General features: G+C 40.4%; 1 long non-coding RNA gene across 1 annotated transcript; it reads right to left on the bottom strand.

Moving 5' to 3' along the window:
- Positions 1-5,507: 5,507 nt before the first annotated feature.
- Positions 5,508-8,962, bottom strand: LOC131723196 (uncharacterized). Its single transcript, XR_009320174.1, has 3 exons — positions 8,582-8,962; positions 8,282-8,340; positions 5,508-6,098 (listed from the first exon to the last, which is right to left on the bottom strand). It is a non-coding gene; the product is annotated as an uncharacterized LOC131723196 (long non-coding RNA).
- Between the last annotated feature and the right edge of the window lie 5,083 nt (positions 8,963-14,045).

Below are 14,045 nucleotides of genomic sequence, written 5' to 3'. Positions count from 1 at the left end.
TTCCAGACCACACTTTTATAGCGCTGCCCATTAACAATAATCACCTGTGACCAATGCCAGCTAATTACCCCTGTAGTCAAATGTGACGATCACCTTTAACACCTTCAATGGACTCCAGTTAAATCAGATGATTCTTCTTGATAACCTCCCATTCAATCGACTGATTCTAGTCAGATCGGGTGTCAAATGTCAGTCTGTCTCTCGTGTGCTGGCAGTTGCTTTTGTTTTTTCTTTATTTTGATTTGCAAATCTAACCCGTAATCTTTGCAGAAACGCATTTATTTGAGTCGTATTGCGTTGCTAGAACTGCAGTACCTAGTAGTAATGCTTGGGATACCACTGCACCTGTATGATTCAAACCACGAGCCAATTTTCTAGCCGCTTTGGTGGTAATCCTACACTATATGTTTAGAACATGTAGTTCAAAAATAATAATTAAACGGGAGAGGTATTTCTTATTTAATGTGACGTCACTTCCATATGTTATATAATAAATATTCTATATGCTATAGAACCAATGTTACCCTCCCTCCCATTTAATCACTTCCAATTATTGGTCCCGACATTTTTCTCCAAAATTTAAAAAATGTCCCGATTTCCAAGGGCGCCGGATTAGCACTTGTTACTTTAATTACAGAAACACTCGGCAATCATATTCAAAAATATGGTTCCAGAATAATATTTTGAAACTAGGTTCCTGTATGCCTACTAAATAAAAAATATGCAAAATGATCTAAATTAAGGGTAAAAAAGCAATACATCTGGCTATAACATCTAGTTGAACCTGGGCACGAACTGGAAATTGAAGGCGGCGTGCTTGTGCCGCAGTCAGAGGTTGTTTTTCTTAGTTTAATGCTAAAGCACTATATTCAAATAAACAGCATGCCTAAAAAAAATAGGTCAGAATCGCAAAAATAAATAAATAAAGTTATGAGCACTTCTACCTAGAACAGCCAAAAGTAGTCATTTTGACGGCTTGCTACAACACATGCTTTTATTGTTAGTTTAACCTACAATACGCTATGTTTTTTTAAAACGTATACAAGCCTGTTTGTTATCTGTACCTCCGAGTTTACAGCAGTATGTATTTGAATAGAATAGAATATTGCTCTTGACTTCTAGATATGTGTTATCCAAATATCTAGTGTAATCCTATCAATTCCTTGGAGACCTGCCGTCTGGCTGTCTAAGTGGGCATATATAGTCTGCTGTATTATAATATTACTATTATAAGAATTGTTCGATAAATCCTTGATATTTTTGCGTTTTGATCTGAGAGCAACTACAAATATATTTGCCTTGGCATCAAATATTTGGAACGACTTCATTGAAAACAAAAATGCCTGTTTCAAGCTAAACATAAAACATTACATGGACAAGCAGCTGTTTCCGACAAAAGCGCGGTGTCGGTGGACAAACAAACCTGTCAAATATGGGATCAGGTTTTGGCTGGCAGCGGACCTGCCCCTACCTGTGCAAAGATAAAACTCGCCCCCCGCTGGTCAGAGACTGGGTGACAGTGTGTTAGGCTGATGTAACCGTGCTTAGGAAAAGAGATGAATGTTACCAATATACATATCTATTATTTCACTGTAATTAGCGAAACATTTGAAGAAAAAAATACAGCCTGGTTGCAACAGTAAACAAAGAAGAAGAGCGTTTCCACCTTCTGCGCAAAACTAGTACTCACTGAAAGCAATCACCAGTATCCAGGTGCTGTATTTTACAATGTGCTGGACGTGGCAGCCATCAATTCCTTCGTTTTGTACAATGAATGCACCGGGGAAAATATCAGTAGGATATATCTCTTATAATGCTAGCCACGGTGCTTTGGCAGAAACATTTGGCTCAGAAAACTGCAAAGCTGCAGGGAAACGCAGCTCAAACTAGATACAGTGCGTAGCCATCAAGTGACACACGCATCAGACAACAATGCCAGGTAACTAAATACAATACAAATAAAACTTCTGATAGCTGTGCCGAGTGTGAAAGAGCAGTATGTGGTAAATGCACACAAGTTGATAAGCGTTACATCTGTGTGGATTGTGCTAATATGGGGGCTACTTTGAAGCATGTTTCCCTGAATGCGCATTCCCGTTACACTGTGGGAACGGAGTAATTTTCTTTTTTATGTTATTTTTTTTATAAATAATTATTTCGATTTCACAATTGTGTATGTAGGCCTACATATAACGAGTTTGCAGCTGGTTACACAATATTTTCTTTTTAAATGTTTATTTTATTATAGTTTTTCATTTTTTGGAAGTATGTGAAAAAAAGCCCTTTATGTTATTTTTGTAAATAATGACTTCGTTTTCACAATTTCGTATGTACATATAGCAGTTTACACCTGTTTACACAATATCTTCTTTTGAAATGTTCATTTTATTATAGTTTTTCATTATTTACGTCAGCCTTTTATATGATTATATATATATATATATATATATATATATATATATATATATATATATATATATATATATATATATCTAAATTAGCGCATATAATGCATATATATATATATATATATATATATATATATATATATATATATATATATATATATATATATGTGCTAGCTGTAGTTCATCAACATCCGTTTTGATATGTTCTTGGGAGAACTGGATGTGTAAGCATACCAGTTACATGTGGACAATTATTAAGGATTACAGGTTTATTATGATTTAGATGAGTGCTTTGTGCCACGGTACAGTCATTACAATGTTTGTTATTATGCCTGATTTTTTGCAGCACTGCATTGTGGTAGCACCGTATAATTTCCTTCTAATATCGTGTCCTCCTTCCTTTAAATAACACCGTGTAACAATTTTTTTTTCTTTGGTTCCTGGGTAGTAAGTGTTATTTCCTAATTGCTTATGCCTCAAAAGTATAGAAAATGGCTATTATTCCCCACAAACTTTGCTTTTGTGACCAGGAAAGTGATATTTTGAAATGTACCTATTTTCCAGAAGATTCCAGATAGATTCAGTGCTGAGTAAACTTTGAGTAACTTCTAGAACTTTCTAGAACTTTCCAGTAATATAAATAGTAGTATAAATACAGGGGCCTTAAGCCCACCAGTTCAGTTTAGTTCCAGCTGCCTAAGTGGATACATATCTGCATTTTTCTGAGATGGCATCAAGAAGCTGCAAGCATCCGGCAGACCCATTTTGCTATGTCTGTAGCCAATTTATCAAGACAAGAGCGAAAAAGTACTCCGTGGAAGCATCTGCTAAGATGTGTGAGGCCTACAAGGCATATTTCGGCATGCCTGTCGGGGATCAAGACAAACCCTGGGCACCTCATTTCACCTGCGAGCACTGCAAAAAAACTCTGGAAGGTAAGATGGACAATTGTTGCTCGGAATTTTATGTTATAAAATTTGTTAAAATTTTTAAAATTGTAAACGTTTTTAATTTTAAAATGTTTTACAATTTTCAATGTTATTGAAAAAATATATCATATATGAAAAATGTTGCGAGAATCTCTTACACATTAGTCATGGGTGAAATAAATGTATTTTTGTAGGATGGTACAGAGGGGAAAAGAGAGCCATGAAGTTCGCTATCCCAAGAATTTGGCGGGAACCCACTGACAACTCAAGCAACTGTTACTTCTGCATGGTGGACCCTTCCAAGCGGACCGAGTTCTCTGTGGGGAGGAACAACGTCAAGTGGGAGCCACTGGTGGACCCCCGGAAGGTGCTGATGCCACCACTGCACATCAAATTGGGCCTTATGAAACAATTTGTCAGAGCTCTAGATAAGGAGTCGGCAGCCTTCAAGTACCTTCAAGACTTCTTCCCTAAGCTGTCTTAGGGAAGATAAAGAAGATACTGGAGTGCAATGAATTCCCCAAGAAGCTCACTAGTAAGGAGAAAGCGGCTTGGAACAGCTTTGTCGCAGTGGTTCGGGGCTTCCTGGGCAATCACAAGGCCGAAAACTATGTGGAGCTGGTTGAGACTCTGGTGAAGAACTACGGCACAGTGGGCTGTAGGATGTCTCTCAAAGTCCATATCCTTGATGCTCATCTTGATAAATTCAAGGAGAACATGGGAGCGTACTCGGAGGAGCAAGGCGAGCGCTTCCACCAGGATATACTGGACTTTGAACGCCACTACCAAGGACAGTATAACGAGAACATGATGGGAGACTACATTTGGGGGCTGATTCGTGAAAGTGATTTACAGTATAATCGTAAATCTCGAAAAACTACTCACTTCTAAATCTTTTGTAGTCATTTTTGTATTACTTTAGTATAAATACATGTTAATTTGGATTCATATGTTGTTTTTTTCTGACTTTATGTGAATGAAAAGACACAAATTCGCCCGTTTTCTCATTGGAAATAGGTAAATTTCAAAATATCACTGTCCTGGTCACAAAAGCAAAGTTTGTGGGGAATAATAGCCATTTTCTATACTTTTGAGGCATAAGCAATTAGGAAATAACACTTACTACCCAGGAACAAAAATTGTGTTACATAGTGTAATTCTTTATAACATATCCTTAAACTACCATTAAAAGCCTTAGAAAAGGGAGATTTAGAAAAACTATATAGAAAAAAATGAACGCTGTTATTGTAGGTCAGCAGCAAATGGAACGTGTTCTCATAAAAGTTTGATGGCACAGACCGTGCTGCTCTTGTTTTGACTGAAAGCCCCCAACTCAAACCTGCTGTGAAACATAAAAAGACAAAACTATAATAGCAATTTTGAAAAGGATTTATTTTGTTGTAAATTTAGTTTACATTTTATTTGGAGTTTCTCTTGAAAAATAAAAAACTGTAAGTAAACTATATTTGTGTGATTATATATATATATATATATATATATATATATATATATATATATATACGTGTGTGTGTGTGATCCACGTATAAGAACATAAGAACATAAGAAAGTTTACAAACGAGAGGAAGCCATTCGGCCCATCTTGCTCGTTTGGTTGTTAGTAGCTTATTGATCCCAGAATCTCATCAAGCAACTTCTTCCAGGGTGTCAGCTTCAACAACATTACTGGGGAGTTGGTTCCAGACCCTCACAATTCTCTGTGTAAAAAAGTGCCTCCTGTTTTCTGTTCTGAATGCCTCTTTATCTAATCTCTATCTGCGACCCCTGGTCCGTGTTTCTTTTTTCAGGTCGAAAAAGTCCCAAAATATGTTTGCCGGGCTTCACCAAGTAAATGCCTCAGGAGAACTAATTGTCACAGACGGTTCTGGCACCTCCCTTTTGTGCTATAAATCATTAGATCCTTTTGCATGGAAGGCCTCGGTTGCAAGGGTGTGCAGTTCTTTGATTGACCCTATGGAAGGCTGTGGGTATTCACTGACACAGGAGACAGAAGTTGTAATTGAAACACCGCACAGGTGCTCGGTTTTATTTATTTTTTTAATCGTGTGATTTGTATTGATTTCTTTTAGCCCGCAGAGGGCGCTGTTGTCCGTGGTCTGGCTAACAACTATGATATCCAGAACTTACGGGAATACCACGGCAGGGTACTCAGTACAGTTCAGGTGCACTCGCAGCAGGTGCTCAAAATAATGAAAAACGAAAAGGCAAAAAGAAACAGGGAAAATAAAACACAGTAATGAAAACTACAAAATAAATGTGCTATACTTTGCAGCGTGATTTTCCCCAGTCGCCGCTACCCTTACGACCCGGGTCTCCGTCCTACTCTATGCTGTTTCGTCAGCTAACTCTAAAACAATATTATTATTATTTGTTTATTTAGCAGACGCCTTTATCCAAGGTGACTTACAGAGACTAGGGTGTGTGAACAATACATCAGCTGCAGAGTCACTTACAGTTACATCTCACCCGAAAGACGGAGCACAAGGAGGTTAAGTGACTTGCTCAGGGTAACACACTGATTTAGTGGCGGAGGTGGGATTTGAACCAGGGACCTCCTGGTTACAAGCCCTTTTCTTTAACCACTGGACCACACAGCCTCATCGGGGTCTGTCCAAGGATTCCCCACTTTCTCTCTATTTCTTTAGTTTCTTCTCTCTGAGTTTCAGGTCTTTTCTCCTGTCCGTCTGTGGTCTTGCCGAGCAGCGAGACCGCTTGCTCGTTGTTCAGGTCTAAAGGGGCAGATCTGAGGAAACAGCACAGTATTAATTTATAGGATCAACAATCCCACTAAAATCCGCCTCCCAGCCACTCAGAGAGAGGGAAAGCGTGCACACCCTCTTCCCCACATCTCTGTGTCACTGCCATGACTGACAGGCAGATCCCACAGGATTTGCCAACCTTGAATGATAACCAACAGGTGTCTGAAACCTGCTTGTGCTGGCAAATTTTTAGAAACCAAGAGGGAGGTCAAGCTTGGTCCAAGCACGGTACCAGTTAATACAAGGATATTATATTTAACATAGTTTATTATATCTTGATTTTAAATGAAAATAACTGGACTTGCCACTGTATGCGTATTCAGAGGCAGTCTTTGTCAAATACTTTGTTAGCACACATTTGTATATGAAGTTAAACTGACCCATTGACAACACACTGAAAAGGTAACATAATACGCAGCTAAGAGGGACATTTATATTTTTTTGACCCAGGTTAAAATCATTAAATAGAGCTGGTGTTACATATTAAAAACACCTCTTGCATATACTTGCATTGAATTTGGTAGCAAGGACCCTGTGAACTCCAGTTTACCTCATTTTTAGGGAAAGGAGGGGTGGAAGACAGTGAAGCATGCACTCACATGCACTTAAATTTTGAAAATAGAGTTGACCAGATACTTCTAGAAAATATCATTAACTCAAAGATAGAAACTGTCAAAGCAGATTGGTGATCAGATTTAATTGGGACTCCTCATGTATTCAATAGAGGGAAAAATCCTATAAAAACCAAGGTAAAACCAGTCAAGGATCACGCGACTTGCTAACTACAAGTTGTGTGGTCTATGCTCTGAAAAAAAAAAAACTGGTTGCTGTTTGGTCGTATTCACAAGTCTCTGCCTTTTGAAGACAGTTCTTATTTTTCAATATAGCGCATAGATGTGAATTTGGTATCTCTTTTATATTGATGTATTGCTATAAGGTATAGAAATTATGTTTTAGTCCAAAGAGAGTAATATATATTGAATATTCTGGAATTTAGCAGTGGATGTTTTTAACTTTATGTATGCATAGCCCAAGCATATAATTAACCATATCTGTATTACTATATTGAAGTATTAATGGTGTTAAACCTGTAAAGGCACCAGATCGCCTAGAATGCTTATTACTTGACATTTACGGTGGTCTGCGCAACCATCCAATTAACATAAGCATTGAATAAACCGAAGAGAGCACTACCACTGCTGTGATTCATTAAAACTTCAAATTAGAAAAGTATAAGAGTTTCTTGAATATTAAAAAGTTGTCTGGACATATAGCCCACCCAGAGCCGTGGATAATTGAAGTCGTGGTAGAACGGGGCGCAGAGAAATGAGGTTCTGCTGTACAAGTATTCTGGTTATTTATTAAACTTTTGGAACTGCTCAACACCCTATTGCTGCTCTATCTATAAAAAGTATAGTTAACATATACTTGAATTAATATGGATTGTTTGTTCTGTATCATGACATTGCTTTTGGATGGCAGAAAGACTCATGTTGCAGAGCAGTTGGATCCAGTCCTGGTTTTACTGGGAGTGTAATAAAATACCTGATCTTGTTACCTGTACACAATGTGGCTAATCAAGCTAGTAGTTTTATTTCCATCCCTGAGCTTTGAGGCACATCAAATATATATATTCAACTTTTGTTCAGTGTCCAAAGTTTTAGGTTGTGGTTCTTTGGCACTATGTGGTGGTTCAAGTACAGCAGATGTTAGTGCATGGGGAGCTTTTTCCCCTGCTCTCAGGCGGTGTAATCCCACCAGACCAAGGTGGGTATGGAGGCTGTCACACTTCCTTTCTAATGAAACTGAAGGCAAAAGTTGGTCCTAGATTTGTGGTTTCCTCAGCACATACCAGCATTCAGTCAGTTTATAGTCATTTAGCAGACACTTCTCCAAAGCGACTTGGAGATGAACTACGCAATAGCAGAGTCACTTACAACAGGAGCTCTGTTTCAAGTCTCATCCTTAAACCAAACAAAAGCCACCATTCTAAAAAGATAGAGGGGAGGCCATTCAGCCCATCTAAAATCGGAGGTGGTTCAGAGGAGCCAACTGATCTCAACTTATTTAATCCAGCCCATTTGTTTACTGGGTACATTTAAAACCAATTCAGATGAGGGACAAAATAACTGAAAGTACAAAAAAGGTATAAAAAAAATGTCAACACCTTTATTTAGCAGTCATGATAATCCAACAACTAGACAGAACTGCATCTTCAGTTACCACCTGGAGAAAGAAACACGGATGATCAGTATTAGAATTGCATGCAGAACAAGGGCAATGTGGATTTTAAAAGTGCACCACAACTACAGAGTGCTTCATCTCCAAAAACTAAACAATAAAAAACGTGCCAGATCCTCAATAAGACAATTGAAATATTACTTTGCTTCTTCCCATACTCCTCATGGTAGACCCTCCGTACGCCAGTTAAAAGCCACAGAATGTGCAAGAATTAAAAAAAGCATACCGGCTTCCTCTGCAGACAGAGCCCTCCACTCATCCGCCTCTTCGAAGTGACCAGGCTCCCCAGCCCCCTCATAGTTCTGTGTCACTGTGCTCTGGCACCTTGGAGGCATCATAGGTACCTTCCAAATGCTGGTTAGGATCATCAGAATTGTCATTGCCTTCTGCCTCAACATCCAAAAGCCTGTTATAGTCAGTCATTCTCGTCAAAGGCATCGTCCTCTTTGGACACGCCTTTGTAAGACAGCAAGTCCTCCTCCAGTTCAAGAATGGCCGCGCCAGTCTTCCTCTCCCCGTCGTCACCTCCCTGCTTTTCAAGGACCAGCAGGGCATCGCTGCTTATGGTGCTTTTAGTAACTGAGGGGATACATTTAAAAATAAATACATTTTAGCATACAAGCCAAGGTCTTACCACTGCTACAAGAGTCACTCAAGCAGAAGTTACTGGATCTGCAATTTTTACACCCTTCCCCTTGCTTTCTGGGGGTCGTATAAATACAGATGGGCAAAGTCACATCTTCATTTATGCACACAGAGTCACAGCAGGAACAGACACTGTGGTTACCTTCAAGTTCCACCCACCTGAACAGAGACATTAGTAGTTATTCACATGGAACTGCCTCAAGTTACATGCTCCTAGAAAGAGCATGGTGCCTCATTGGAATGCCACCCTCCCAGAACTATGGAAACCAAATCTTTAGTTCTAGAAAATTAACACATCATTAATGGTTGCCTTCATCTTGCACTACCCAAGACATGCAAGGGAGCGATACCTTTAACCCTTAAATGGAACCTACCTGTTCACGTTCTTATCATAGTGGCAAGATTTGGTACTCCGCGTTACCATGCTGTTGCTCGTTACCACCATTGTGCAGTGCATGTAGTACTTGTTTACCTTGGGAATAGAATGGAGAATTATTTCCTTAGCAATATTAGACAGACGATACACCAGATTACTGGAGAGCAACTTGGTCAACTTCTGCAGCTAACCATTTGTGTTCATGCATGCAAGCAGTGCGCGTCAGACATCAACTACATTGAATGAGCGTCAGGCCACACCACCTAAACACGGCACGATCATAGCCATTAACTTTGGGCTGCCATTCACTTCATGCAAAAGTCACACTTCCAACACATGCTGGCAATATCGTTTTACGAAGAGTGAACACGGCACTGGTGTCAGAGTAGCAGAAGAAACTCCAATTGCATTGGAAGAGATCTGGGTGCCAAAGCCCAGTATAGGGATGAGCAGGTACAAAGGGAAACCTACCAGAGGGGACAGCGTGTTGAACTGGAAAGCATCAACAATTAAATTGATTGTATTGTTGGTTCTGGGAGGCACAAAATGGGAGCTACAGGTTTCATACTTGCTGTCCACCATGCACCTGGAAAGGGAGGAAGTGCAATGAAAAGAGCATGTGGGTTTCAAGCACAGAACAGGATTGCAAAAAGTAATTTGTAAGCCCTGGCATATTTAAGATGAGAGGTCATTGCTGTGGTGTGGTGAGGTAATGCAACTCCAGTGTCAATAAAGTCACTCCCAAGTCATTACCTTGCAACATGCGACACCAAAGCCATATACTACAACTGCCATAAAGTTGAACATTCGCCTCCATCTAAAATTGTAGTTCATGCAAAGTGAACTGTGAGCACAGGGTTGGAGCATCCCTGTGAAGCATTATCAGTCATGCAGTGGTTTTAGAACAGCTGACCTCCACACAAAGCCAGGAGAGCAGCATCCAGGTTTTCATAGAATAACCAATAGTCTTACCCATAATTCTCAATCACTGTGTATCTGGGCGTTGAATTTGAAGCTGGAGATGCGGTTGCATAACAGCTGTGGATGAAAAGCTTTGTCCCAGGAATAGTAAGATTTGTAGTAGCTTGAAAGTGTATGGGTTGTCCAAGGTAGAATGTATTCATCATGCGCTCAGGAACCCAGTCACCTAAGGAGTAAAAAAAAAAACCCCACACAAGGTGGGAGGGTGGAACAGACAGTTGAAGCATGCAGTTGGGGGGGGGGGGGGGGATAAGCATTAAAACGGGACACTATTTTGACATGTGGACTCCCAGGAGAACCACAGTACAGTGTAGCACCCCCGCTTCAACAGTACTTGTCCTCATCTGTATACACCCTATTTAAAATCATAGATAATAGGGAACCCTTAATGATATACAGATCCCAAGACATGCTGTAGGTACTACACTACGCTTTATATAGTTATATAACCGTTGAAGAGTTCTGCTTACCATTAATTATTTTTAGGGCAAAGCCGTATGGGGTCTTGAGACTCTTGAACCGAGTTGGATTCCTCCAAAGCGGACGAATACCGTGCCTGTAGACATGGCGATACCTACAAACAGGAAGAATCAAGCGGACGAGTTTTTCAATGCAATATGACTCTTGGACATTAGCTTTGTTAAACCGCTTTTAAAACCGGGGTGATTTAAAAGAATAAACAAGTCCGCTTTTGCCATGCCGTATAATTAGAAAGAGGTTCCGTACCTATAGTAACGACACTGAAGGGGTACAGTGAATGGCATAGATCTCCGAATTGTACTGTTTTGCACAGATGGAACATATTTAAGGACGTTCTTGTACACCAACTGTCCAGCTTCCACCTTGAAGGTGGTGTAGAAAGAGAATATGAAGTTAAATTGGAGTTAGAACATCGGAAAGCAGGTTTAAAATGACACACAAATAAAAGCACACACTACATACATAGGAATCTTAACGTTACACATTGTGCCTGAAACTATATTGACGTATATTAAAAAAGCGCCACCCCACACACCCTGATGCATCATCCATTGCTTGCAACAGTCAAGTGAAGCTAGAAATATGTAAAGTCAGAACTCTCTACAGCATGGGATACTCACAGACGCCTGGCTTCCACATTCTTTGAGGCCGTATGTAAAGAGAAGATACCCACCAGAGACTCCATTGCTTCTGCAGCTGGTCCCCAGAGTCAACTGGCCTGCTTTACACTTGAATCCGTACAGGTCAGTCCTTACCCTCACGTACATTTTGTTTTCGCTGCACAACACGCGGACCGCTGCAGCAAGACTAATGGGTAGCGGCCGGGGCATAGGAACAGGCTTGGGATTCATGACCTTTTGGAGCTCAGGCGGCACGGGCGCGTTGACAGGGATCACCCGAGGGCTAAGCAGCTTGAAAGGAAAGGGAGTGACAGGCACTGGGATGCCGTAAGGCGGAATAAACTTCACCGGGTAAGGCCTTGGTTGTATTGGAGGTTGAACCGGAACATTTTCCTCACTGTGTATCTCCGTCTCAACCTGCTGAATGGGGTCATGCTCCTCGCCCTGCACCTGCGCAATGGGGTCGTGCTCCTCGCCCTGCACCTGCGCAATGGGGTCGTGCTCCTCGCCCTGCGCAATGGGGTCGTGCTCCTCGCCCTGCGCAATGGGGTCGTGCTCCTCGCCCTGCGCAATGGGGTCGTGCTCCTCGCCCTGCGCAATGGGGTCGTGCTCCTCGCCCTGTACCTGCTCAATGGGGTCGTACTCCTCGCCCTGTACTTGCTCAGTAGGATCCTTTCCCTTGCTGCGTAGCTCGCTATACGTCTGTGTTTCGCCGTGCTCCGCAGAGATCTGCGAAGCAAAAATACCTGCAACTAAAAAGCAGGAAAAAAGGAGGAAAAACTGCATCGCCGATGGAACGGAACGGCGCAATGACCGGGACGCGCCACGGCACCCAGCAAACAACTCCATTATACCCATAACAAGAACCGAAGAGATACCTTAGTTCTTCCAGACCACACTTTTATAGCGCTGCCCATTAACAATAATCACCTGTGACCAATGCCAGCTAATTACCCCTGTAGTCAAATGTGACGATCACCTTTAACACCTTCAATGGACTCCAGTTAAATCAGATGATTCTTCTTGATAACCTCCCATTCAATCGACTGATTCTAGTCAGATCGGGTGTCAAATGTCAGTCTGTCTCTCGTGTGCTGGCAGTTGCTTTTGTTTTTTCTTTATTTTGATTTGCAAATCTAACCCGTAATCTTTGCAGAAACGCATTTATTTGAGTCGTATTGCGTTGCTAGAACTGCAGGACCTAGTAGTAATGCTTGGGATACCACTGCACCTGTATGATTCAAACCACGAGCCAATTTTCTAGCCGCTTTGGTGGTAATCCTACACTATATGTTTAGAACATGTAGTTCAAAAATAATAATTAAACGGGAGAGCTATTTCTTATTTAATGTGACGCCACTTCCATATGTTATATAATAAATATTCTATATGCTATAGAACCAATGTTACCCTCCCTCCATTCAATCACTTCCAATTATTGGTCCCGACATTTTTCTCCAATATTTAAAAAATGTCCCGATTTCTAAGGGCGCCAGATTAGCACTCGTTACTTTAATTACAGAAACACTCGGCAATCATATTCAAAAATATGGTTCCAGAATAATATTTTGAATCTAGGTTCCTGTAGCCCTACTAAATAAAAAATATGCAAAATGATCTAAATTAAGGGTAAAAAAGCAATACATCTGGCTATAACATCTAGTTGAACCTGGGCACGAACTGGAAATTGAAGGCGGCGTCCTTGTGCCGCAGTCAGAGGTTGTTTTTCTTAGTTTAATGCTAAAGCACTATATTCAAATAAGCAGCATGCTTAAAAAAAATAGGTCAGAATCGCAAAAATAAATAAATAAAGTTATGAGCACTTCTACCTAGAACAGCCAAAAGTAGTCATTTTGACGGCTTGCTACAACACATGCTTTTATTGTTAGTTTAACCTACAATACGCTATGTTTTTTTTAAACGTATACAAGCCTGTTTGTTATCTGTACCTCCGAGTTTACAGCAGTATGTATTTGAATAGAATAGAATATTACTCTTGACTTCTAGATATGTGTTATCCAAATATCTAGTGTAATCCTATCAATTCCTTGGAGACCTGCCGTCTGGCTGTCTAAGTGAGCATATATAGTCTGCTGTATTATAATATTACTATTATAAGAATTGTTCGATAAATCCTTGATATTTTTGCGTTTTGATTTGAGAGCAACTACAAATATATTTGCCTTGGCATCAAATATTTGGAAGGACTTCATTGAAAACAAAAATGCCTGTTTCAAGCTAAACATAAAACATTACATGGACAAGCAGCTGTTTCCGACAAAAGCACGGTGTCGCTGGACAAACAAACCTGTCAAATATGGGATCAGGTTTTGGCTGGCAGCGGACCTGCCCCTACCTGTGCAAAGATAAAACTCGCCCCCCCGCTGGTCAGAGACTGGGTGACAGTGTGTTAGGCTGATGTAACCGTGCTTAGGAAAAGAGATGAATGTTACCAATATACATATCTATTATTTCACTGTAATTAGCGAAACAGTTGAAGAAAAAAATACAGCCTGGTTGCAACAGTAAACAAAGAAGAAGAGCGTTTCCACCTTCTGCGCAAAACTAGTACTCACTGAAAGCAATCA

This window comes from Acipenser ruthenus, chromosome 1, assembly GCF_902713425.1.
Source record: "Acipenser ruthenus chromosome 1, fAciRut3.2 maternal haplotype, whole genome shotgun sequence".
In the NCBI taxonomy this organism is placed as follows: Eukaryota; Metazoa; Chordata; class Actinopteri; order Acipenseriformes; family Acipenseridae; genus Acipenser; species Acipenser ruthenus.
This window is presented reverse-complemented; position numbering and strand designations above follow the sequence as displayed.